The sequence below is a fragment of the Centropristis striata genome, chromosome 13 (assembly GCF_030273125.1).
Source record: "Centropristis striata isolate RG_2023a ecotype Rhode Island chromosome 13, C.striata_1.0, whole genome shotgun sequence".
NCBI lineage: Eukaryota > Metazoa > Chordata > Actinopteri > Perciformes > Serranidae > Centropristis > Centropristis striata.
In genome coordinates this window covers 11,606,637-11,617,194 of record NC_081529.1, presented here as the reverse complement: position 1 = coordinate 11,617,194, position 10,558 = coordinate 11,606,637, and the positions used below count along the sequence as shown (strand labels likewise).

The 10,558-nt window shown below is 39.1% G+C and overlaps 1 long non-coding RNA gene across 1 annotated transcript; it reads right to left on the bottom strand.

The window, feature by feature from the left end:
- Window positions 1-3,432: 3,432 nt before the first annotated feature.
- LOC131982886 (uncharacterized) lies at window positions 3,433-6,600 on the bottom strand. Its single transcript, XR_009395425.1, has 4 exons — window positions 6,300-6,600; window positions 5,305-5,389; window positions 4,994-5,073; window positions 3,433-4,179 (listed from the first exon to the last, which is right to left on the bottom strand). It is a non-coding gene; the product is annotated as an uncharacterized LOC131982886 (long non-coding RNA).
- Window positions 6,601-10,558: the final 3,958 nt, after the last annotated feature.

Genomic DNA, 10,558 nt, shown 5'->3' with positions numbered 1-10,558 from the left:
TCATAGAAGCAATGGACAAAATTAGAGCTGAATGTATCTTTTGCAGTGAGAAACTTGCAAGTTAAAGTTTCAAACCCTGCAAGCTGAAGCGACACCAGACAACAAAACATCCCGAGACGGTGGGTAAACCCAAAGAGTTTTTCCTGAGAAAAAGGGAACTCGTTGTCAAAGACAGGCCCCAAAACATTATGGACAGTTTTGATAAAGCTGGAAGCGACCAGACGCAGGCAACGTTTGCGTCTTTTGAGTGCTCTCTCTTCATTGCGCAAGCCAAAAAGCCACACAACATTGGGGAAACACTGATAAAACCTGCCTGCATTAAAATGGCTGAGACACTATGTGGACCGCAGGTGGCTAACAAATTTAAGACGGTACCACTGTTCGATAACACAGTCAAAGACAGAATCAACAGAATGGCAGGAAACGTTGAAAACACACTCGTTGAAAAAATCAAGACAGGCCCATTTTCAATTCAGCTGGATGAAACTACCACTGTGGCAGAGGAGGCAATTCTCATTGTATATGTACAGTACATTGAGGAAACCGAGCTAAAACAGGACATTCTTATGTCTGTTAATCTCACAGGCACCACAAGAGGAGAGGACATTTTCTGTGTAGTTGATGTGTACTTCACAAAGCACAATATTTCTTATAAAAATTTAGTTGCATGCTGCACAGATGGAGCCGCCGCAATGATGGGGAAAAATAAAGGCTTCAACAGCCGTTTGAAGGAGAAGGCGCCCCACTGCTTAGTGTTTCACTCAAGCCGCAAGCTCCAGTCCGGAGCTGTGAAGCCTATGCGGAAGTACCAAAAACTGCAATTCATCGACTCGCCGCTTGAGGCAGGCTGCAGAAGGGAGCAAGTTAGATTGACTCTCATGTTAAAATGTGCCTCTACTCTCAAAAGCTGATTTCCGCTACCATGTCAACTCTGAGGGGGGTGAATTATTTTATATCTCACTAGTTTAAGTTTAGAAAATTCTGCATAATGAAGCAGTCCCCGCTCTGAGTGACAGGTGACGTAGATGACGGCGCTAGCCGCTAGCTGTCTGTAGCTACTAGTGCCGTGGCTAATTCACTGGAAACTTTCCCTGTCGGCTGTTGGAGAGTTTTGCAGGCAAACATCGGACTATTAACACCACCTGCTGTGTGGTGAGCTGTACCACTGCTCCACAAGAGGCCCAGGCTCCAGTTGTAGGTAAGTGTTATTCTCGTTTTATTTTATTTATAAATGATCACTTATTAGCGTTTACAGTAGTATGTTAGCCAGCTAATGCTGCCTTCGATGCTAACGGGAGTGGAGTATAAGATATTATTAAACCGGTATGGTGATTGAAGTCATAAGTAATACAGAAGTGTTATAATTTATTTTTGTAATACTTGGAATCAAACACAGCGTCTGTGTGTTTGGAAAATAAATCTTCACCATGTTAGTATGGTAACATTTTGCAATGTTATGAAATGATGACTAAATTTACCATTGCATCAAGTTAACGCTACACTCGGCCCAATTTAACGTGTTCATCTATGTGTAATTACAATAATGTCTGTGTAATTAAAAAGCATCACATTTAAGCATGGTTCAGAAATAACAGAGTTTGTTATTAAGACTCAGACTGTGAAATATTCGGTAACGTAAAATTTGACAGCGCAGGACCCCAGACTTTATCTTTTTTTATTTAATATCAGTATCAAAGCAGGCATTTGACTATTAAAACACTCCAGAAACCGACTAATTGTGATTGACTTTCGTTGACACGTAACGTTAAGTCTGAATTTCAGGAGGAACTGTGCAAAGCATGATAACGTTTACTAACAGGCTATATTGAGAGTAGTCAATACTGTTGAATGTGTTTCATTATCCTAAACAATAATCAGTATATTAAAACTGAAATGGAAATGAAGGCTGTCCGTTATAACACATATTTTACTTACATCTCTATTTGTCTGTGTAAAGTTTTCCTCTGCAGGTGATGCAGACAAGGTGGACCTCTGATGCTCCACATGAGAAGACACAACTGGACTCAAACACATCACAGGCATGAAAACGGGTCAGGGGTGAAAAAGGTAAGAAGGATGCGCGAGGGGCGACGTGGTCTCTGGGGTGGGGGGACTCTAGGGCCCCTGCTCCTGCGTTGTTTTTTTTCGCAAACTGGGTGCACATGGGGGAAGAGGGGTTTGGGGGTTTAAGTATTATGCAAGCCATTTCATGCCAGCCTGTCACTGAGTCTAACATTTACAGTATATGTGGTAAGGTTAAGTGTTTTCCACCATTATCGAAACATACCATCAATTGGAAATGAAATTTGCAATTGCAGACCGAGCATGCCAGAAAAAAAATATGATGTTTGATTTAGAATCAAAGTTTCACTTTGCCAATTTCACAGTAGCCAAATGAGTTGAGTGGATGCAATAATAAGCCAAGCACAGGTTCTGAAAAAATACTGTATTGAGTTGAACATTGGATTAAAAGGCACACAATAATGACAATAACAATAGACTTAACATTTGTACAAGGAAATACAAATACAAATTTGAACAGATTAGTTTCTAAATTATGCCCTGGAAGAATAATACAAATAATAATAAAAAGAAGAAAGTGAAGAACAATAATCAAAACACTTTTCAAGGGATAATGATAATTTTTTTGCCTGGACCACCAGTGATGCCACATGTCTCAGCCTTGCCCTCTTCTCTCCTTCAGCAGTCTGTTTCTTGGCCTGCTGCCAGTTGCTTGAGAGCCGTTCCCATAGGAAAAATGTGTTGCTCATCTGTTGTTCAATCTCATCTCTTGAGATCAATTTAAGCTTCTCATATTTGTATCATTCTGTGATCATTTGTTTCTGAATTACTTCTCCTAAGGGTCCCTTAGGAGCAAGAGATCAGCTAAAAAGAGACAAGACATCACTGAGACAAAGGAGGTTGAGTTGAGAAAACCATTTGAGCAATATTTGAGAAGTGGGATAAACAGAGGAGATCTCAAAATTGTTTGCCCCTGATCTCAATTATGTCTCAGTTATTTTAAAGGATAATTAAAGAGACTAACATGAGATGAATCTGAGACTTTCATGAGACAAATCTGAGAAGTATGAGCCTTAAAAGAGATCTCATCGTTGTCTATCCAATGTCTCATCCATGTCTTGATTATTTCTCTTAAATATGAGAATTATGAGTCATATTTGAGAACAAATTGAGCATACTCAATATTGAAAAGTTAAACACTTTTATTTGGGTTAAGGTTAGCAGCATTCACACTTAAAAAAATTTAAAATTAAAGCAAAATACAAAAATATAAAACAAATACAGCTGCTCTCAGGCTCATGTCACATTTTGTCAAAATACAAAAATATAAAACATGTATTGTTTTTTCATGAGCATGGTGTGTGTCCTGTTTAATGTATTGAAAATACAATGTATACAATACAAAAAAAAACAATACATACTTAAGTATGTTTTGGGGTTTTTTCAGCGGGGGCCATTTTGGATTTTATGGATAACTGCCACTAGGGGGGCCGCCCCGACTTGTATCTATGGATTTTTGAAAACCATAGGCCCATATCTAACACCCTGCCAGAAAATAAAAAACTTTTCCAGAAGTGCCCAATCTTCATGAATTTTCATGTATTCCTTCCCAGCTATATCAGAAGACATTTTATTTGAATTGCCTCCACTGTATTATTAGGGTGACTCAAATGATTATTAAAACAGTTCATGCTCTATTATGTGTTAAACTTCCCAAAACTCTTTTACTGAGCTTTGCTACCTTAAAACTGCATAAATGAAAATAACACTCATGACAGAAGCTCTAAGATTTTCACATGATTTTGTCAATTTTGTACATTTTAAAATACTATGTTGAAGTGTGACATAAAACTGTTATCCACAGAATAAGTGTCAAATATTCAGTAGTCCATTTCATCACCTGGTTTTAGTAAAGTCCATTCTCAATCAACCTTTACACTTTATGCATGAAAGTGACAGAGGAACCAACATTTTACCACAAAGAATCCACAAGGTATCAATGTTCAAAATGTACTTGATTTGCCAAAACATTCCCTCGTCAATTGCTGAGCTGTGACTCGATGCCGTCCACTTTCACAACGTTCGGAGCTCTCCTAGTGAAGGCCATTTTCAAGTCTTCATCCGTCAACTGGATAGTTGGGTATGGAGTGGCAGGAACTATTCAAAACCAGAAGAAAAAAAGACAAGCAAATCAGATTAACATGATAGCCTTTCCAATATAAAATGTAATTTTAAACTATATAGAATAATAAGCACATTTATTATCTACCTTGCTTGACTTTTATTTAATATTCTGTCTTTCTTTAGACATTGTATGGCTGAAATTGTTGGTTCTGATTAGAATGTGACAGTTCTGATGTGGAGTTCAGGCCCCATAATGTAAGATTTTAAATATTATTGTGCACAAATGCACTTGATAAGCATTTAATGAGCATTTAAAAAAATATAGTTTTCAAATTCAGTTTATGTTAGTACCAAAGAAGTAATTTACTGGGCAATTGAATAATGGTTGAAAGCTAACAATTATATGGGACCATCCAGACAGTATTCAGCACAGCATAATTATCACTTTACTTACCTCTCACAGTATGTATGGAGTCATTATAGTAGCAAAATAGCTGCACATGCATACAAAATTCATAAATGCACAATTCAATTTGTGAATGGTACAAGAATCTGCAAATGTGTACAACAGTTTGAGATGTACATTTGCAACCATTTGTAAAAATCTGATTACACACACAAAGATTGAGATACGCATTTGCAGATATTTTGCTACTATAATGGGTTCAAACATGAAATGAAATATTTTAAGTGAATAAAGCATCCCTTTAATTTGAGATGTTTTGTTTTAAAATGTTTTTTAAAAACTTTTTTCTACCTACAATCTAAGGTTTCCTTAAATCAGGGGTCCTGTCAAGTATGTTTTGTGTTGTGAGGTGAACAAAAGATGCTTGCAGGATAGACATACCTTTCCAAGAGTAATAAAGCACTCAATGTTCTCCTTGAAGATGTGTGGCAAAAAGATGAGGGTTGCTCTGAAGTTGATATCTGCAAGACATAAGATATACTTAAAAAAAACAGCATTTATTCTATTTCCAACATTTTTTCTGATTCAAAAGGAGAGGTACAGGTCAGCTGTAACTCTGTAAACTATGCATTTGGTCCACTGCAATTAGAATATGCTCAATTATTTAACCAGATTTATCTTAAGTAAATACAAGGCACATTTCAATGTCCTTAAGATTAGGCAGCATTATTTTTATTATTTAAAAACAGTACCTGGTAGATCCTCTGTGAGAGCCTCTTGCCTTGCTTCCAGGTAGAGTTTAGACAGTAGGGATTCCCCTCAAGCCAGATTGAGAACCTTTGATACAATACAATACAATACCTTAGACATGCAAAATTAAATTCTACAACAGTTAGCATTTCCTGTTGATATATTTAGCGCAGCAATTTCAGAAACCACACCCCAAATACATATGTAAAGTACATTACCACTACTATTACCCCTTTCAGTTAATTGTTTATTATTGAGGTGAGCAATAAATCATGTCAATGTGGAACAGAGGCAGCAGATAACATTAAAGTTTTGGGAGGCTGATTTCAAACAATGCATTGGTTTTAGAGCGTGTTTTAAAGACAACTACACGTTTTAATAAGTGTAATTTTATTCATTTTCATTAATTTGTTGGCTTAAGCCCGAGAGCCGTGGGCAACATCGCCCCCTATACATGAAAAACATCTCAGGGTAGTTAAACAAGCACGAATATAGTCATATAGAGAATAGAGAAAAAACTATTGAAAAATACATTTGTAAACTGCTCTGGAGGCCACAAATGCCACTCTACATAAATGATTTATACATAGAAATGTAGGAAAATGTCTCCTTTCATTCATCTGCTGAAGCTGTCAGACTTATAGTTGTTGTTATATGTGAATAGAACATTTGATACTGAATTTGAAAGTAGGGCTAGCCTGTGAGCTAACGTTTTTCTTTAGCTAAGAAAAGAAGTTACCCCAAGGCGCCATTTTACATTTAACCAACGGACCGCAGTTGTGTATAATGCTGATTTCACCCGAGTGAGAGAAGGAACATTTTTGGAGGAAATGCCTCCTTTTATAAATATATGTACCTTTTATATTATTCGACCATAGTTATTTAAGTTACTAAGTTGTATAAGCGTTAGCTGCGTTAGCAGGCGGGCTATGTAACCGTTTTGAATTAGCTAGCGGCTAACGTGAAAAACGTTAGCACTCAACATTTTGTCACCTACCATTACACTGCTGTTACCTCTGAATCTCTGGGCTTCGACTTCAGTCACCATTACACCTGCCTCACCTAACTTCATTAGCAGGTCCTGGTTGTCAGCCGAATAATGTTCTGCTGGGACCAGAGGAGAAATTTCTTGAAACGGTCGGTTTTGTCAAGTGTCAGTACAACAACCAATCACGTTTGCGCTAAATTTGAAATGCACCAATCAAAAGCCGTGCTGTCTAAAGTACCCCAGCAACAGGCAAAGAGCTCTAGCATGTTAGCGTTTGCGAGTTGGCGCCGCGCCTGACGTCATGCGTTTTAACTTTGAATTTGTCCCGATTAATTTAACAGAAAAAAAGTGTTAATGACAAGCTGTTAGGGGTAGCGGGGAGAGGCTCGAGCGCACAACACAGGAGGCAGGATTTAGTAGAGTTCAGGGTTTTATTAGTAGGGTGATGTGGGGGGAAAAGGCTGGGTGAGCTGGAGGGGAGCTGGAGGTGAGCTGGAGGGGAGCTGGAGGTGAGCTGGAGGCGAAGGGCAGGTGAGGTGACTGGGCTGGTTGACGGGCAGGCAAGCCGGATCACTGCTGGAGAGGGGAGATCTGTGGGAAGAGAGGTTGAATATGAAATGGAGCAAGGCAAGGAGGCAAAAAGGTTCAAAAAGCCAAAAGGCAAAAAGGCAACAGCAACAAAACACTTCTCTTCTCTTCTCTTCTCTTCTCTTCTCTTCTCTTCTCTTCTCTTCTCTTCTCTTCTCTTCTCTTCTCTTCTCTTCTCTTCTCTTCTCTTCTCTTCTCTTCTCTTCTCTTCTAGGTACTTGCCAGGTAACAATCAGGGAAGATCTGGCGATGACTGGCAGGAGAGCTGGAGTCTTGTAGGCAGAGGGGTTGATTGGAGAGTGGCAGCAGGTGTGCAGTGATCCGGCTCATTCACCTCGTCAACTAACCTGTTGCAGCTGTGTCTGAGGAGTGCCCGCTGGGAGCGAGCTGAGGTGCTGGGAGTGGCTGAGGCCGGAACAGAGGGGTGTGAAGGAGCAGAGGAGGAGGGTGTGGGTGGAGCCGTAACACAAGCGGAGTAAAAGCAGACTGCCTGAGAGTAAAGCTGTCAGCTGTCAAAAACTCAGGAGAGACATCCATGTAGATATATCCACAGCATCAGTGTCCGTTAAATGCTGGCCGGCCGCTGTCACCGTGCGCGTTTGACCTGCGCATGGTCTGTCAGGTAGTCACGGGGCTAATTTGAAATTAACGTTTAGTCTTTCCTGCGCTTTGTCTGCCAGGCTGTAGGTAGCTGATTTTACTGTGCATGGTTTACCGTGTGTGTGAATATCATAATATACAATATTGACTGGATGATTAGTAATTTTTCATACCTGCAAATCTGCTAACAAAATCAAGGCTACTCAAAAATGGTTAGAAATTAAATTCTTTATTGAAGACTTAAGCAAACAGTGAAACCCTCACATTTAAAAAGTATAACTAGGCTACTGCTGAAGAAATATTTAATAATTATTTAAACAATAATTAATATTTAGGCTACTGCCATTTGTAGAGCTTACCACAGTCTAGTGTACCCCAACATGTAGAAGAAAAGGTACATATATGTACCTTTGACCACTTGGGTACATATTTGTACCTTTTGGGCCCTCAAAAAGGTACAAATACGTACCTTAAGGTCCAATAACTGGCCCTAGGGGGTACATTAGTGTAGATTGTACCTCAGGGGACAAAAAAGGACTCTTACTGTAGCCCTATTTCTGAGAGTGTGCTGTCAGAAAACAAGTTGATTAAATTGACAGCACAATGTTAACGTCTCTTTTTAGCCCATCATGGCTGTTTGTGTTAATTGGTCAAGTTTTGGAACTCAAAATTGTGATTAAGGAATTATATGACTTGTGTAAGAAATAAGTAAGTTGTAAGTTGAACATAATGTAAATAAACCATATATCTCAAAAAATGATTTGCCTGTATTGATTACTTATATTCTCAAATTTTGGCACGAGATAAACTGAGATATGATTGAGGTATAATGTGTCATCATTTGGGAGCTTGCCCTGCTCTCATTTTTCTTTTTGCTGAGACACTAGAAAAGAGACAGCTATAAGAGAATCTGAGAACTCAAATAGTGAGCAGTGAGAGACAGAACCATGTATATTTCTCACTGAGACATTACTGAGATAGTGTTTCCAGGTAAGGATACCAAATTGAGACATATTTGAAAGTTGCACAATATGTCTCATTTGTCTCTTAAGTGAGATCAAGAAAAGAGATAACTGTGAGAGAATTTAGAGAACTTGCACATTGCTCACCTTGAGACTTATTTCTCAGGAGAGACATTTGAGAAGAATGAGAAAACCAGTTTGGTCTCGATTAGTGCTCATTTATGTCTAGGAGATGTAAATGTGACATAAAGGAGATCTCATCTTCAATTTTGCTTTGCTATGGGTTGTTACGTATACTCATGCATCAAGTGGATATATGAAGAAAAAAAAATCTAGCAGTATATAGGGCGTATACCTGCGTATCACATAGAGTACACCAGTGCTACTAAGGTGTTCTGTAGTTTAGCCTTATTGATAGAAAGTTGGACCACTTCACCTCCAGCCTTGCCAGTCCTCTCACCTCAATAGCATCCACACGTCCTGGAAATACAAGTTATAGCGAATTTAGAAAGAAGCAATATAAGCAGTGTTTCTTTTCTGTGATTTACCGTTAGCTTTACAAGCTCGAAGCTAACTTCAGTAACAATATCTAACTAACAGTAGCTTTAGCTAATCATTTTCCACCAGAGCTTTAGCTGGCTAGCAGCTAACGTTATGTTCTCTCGCTATGTTCAATGACTCAATTAATCAAGCTGTAGCTAACGTTAACTAAGCCTATGTCAACAGAGCTCCTGGGTAACTTAGATATACCAGAAAATATAGAAATGACTGAAACCATCACTCACCAAATTCAGTCAGGTAAATCCAACTTCCAGCTTCTGGTGGTCTGCACTCTGACTCCTCGATGTTCAGTCAATTCAGTCAAGCGTCAGGCAGCACGAACGAAGCGAACTGCGCTCGCCAGCCCGCACCGCCCCCCCCCCCCCCCCCCCCCCCAAAAAAAAACTTTTCTCATTGAATCTACACGATTCACGTAGGTCACCTGTTTTGGCTTCAAAACGGCGAATTTCGCCGAAAGGTGAGTGATTTTCATGCCTGACATCAACAACTTATCAATATCTGAGGTTACATATTGATGTTTTTATGTATGTGTAATTTGACGTAAATCTTTTGCTGCTGTAGTGTTTTTACGTTTTTGCATTAAATCATATTATTAAAAGCACCCATTTGTCAGCTTCCTGATTGTATTCTCACATTTTTAAAATTAGACATATATCACCTGGAATAAGAGTTAAACATAAATGCTTAATGTTTTATCTGTGTTGTATTATATCAGGTATTTTAAATCTAACATTTTCACACAGCAATAAAGACAACGTTAGCTCAAATGTAAATATAATTTATTGAAATGCATAAAAAACTAAAAGGTGGACAATATTTAAGTCTAGAAAAGTTCTCCATGATGGTGAGCAGCTTGACCTCTGACCTCCCCCATGCTGCTGCTGCTGCCGTCACAGTGGAAGAAGGAGACATCTGGGAGGAATGGAACTATGGGAGGAAAATAAATTAGAGTATTAAAGGCTTCAGGTAAAACAATATATATAACAAAAAGCTATGAAGAGTGCCTAAATAATGTTGAAAACTAGTGGGTGACATGTGAAGAATAAAATGGAAGAAGGCAGGGCCGGTTCTAGCCCATTGGCTGCCCTAGGCGATATTGAGATTTTGCCCCCCCCCGAACCACATCCATTCCATGTATTCATTCTGATATAGGTACAGACGCGGTTTTACAATAGAGGCAAGGTAGGCAACTGCCTGGGGCCCCACCAACTTCCCCGAACTGCAGGGGCCCCCAGACCAGCTGCCCACTCTCCATTCAGCTGGGAATCGGGGCCCTCAGTGATCCCCAGCCATTGCGTTTTTAAATGTAAATGTAAATTTGTATGTTTAAATCGGAAACAAAGACACCAAACTAAAATACAAAGAAATAAAGTATCCGTCTACACCCCCTCCTATTTCGTGTTATAATGGACTATTCCATCCAGGCCATGATCGCGAGAGTTCCAAACTTATGTGACGGAAGTGCAGGGAAGTTTGGAAGACGTTACGTGAGTGGTGAAATTGATATCAACAGTTGGAAAATGAAGCGAAACTACCCAAGTGGTGCCACCAAAAGAA